The sequence below is a fragment of the Opisthorchis viverrini genome (genome assembly GCF_000715545.1).
Source record: "Opisthorchis viverrini unplaced genomic scaffold opera_v5_89, whole genome shotgun sequence".
NCBI classification, from domain to species: Eukaryota; Metazoa; Platyhelminthes; class Trematoda; order Opisthorchiida; family Opisthorchiidae; genus Opisthorchis; species Opisthorchis viverrini.
The window spans coordinates 836,967-837,323 of NW_008751744.1; the positions used below are offsets into that span (position 1 = coordinate 836,967).

Consider the following 357-nt stretch of genomic DNA (forward strand, 5'->3'; position numbering starts at 1 on the left):
ACAGTTCAGCTCCGATTCTTTACTTGTGTGTCAGTCAAAATTGCAAGTAAACCTTCTGTTTGAGCTGATTCGTCCGCACACTGGTCGACCTTAAGACTTACGGTCGATCCAATAACAGTTGTTCAGAATCCCAAATCACTATGTACCAGAACTGGAAACATGAAAAGTTGAACCCGGTTTTACGTCCCATTCCAGAGTGCGGGAAATCTCATTCGGAGTGGAGATAAGATTTTAGATGCCTCACTCTGGCTCAACGGCGCCCTTAGAGCAAGTAGTACCGGTTAAACGGCAAACAGGCATGAAGCTGTTTTCGAAAACGTTTGGTGACAATCGGTAGATCTATTGCTGGGCAACGTT

General features: G+C 45.1%; 1 protein-coding gene across 1 annotated transcript in view; it reads left to right on the plus strand.

Moving 5' to 3' along the window:
* Window positions 1-357, plus strand: part of T265_13644 (hypothetical protein) — a gene marked incomplete at both ends in the record, with an annotated part of 74,773 nt that overhangs the window by 73,011 nt on the left and 1,405 nt on the right. The window lies entirely within an intron of this gene.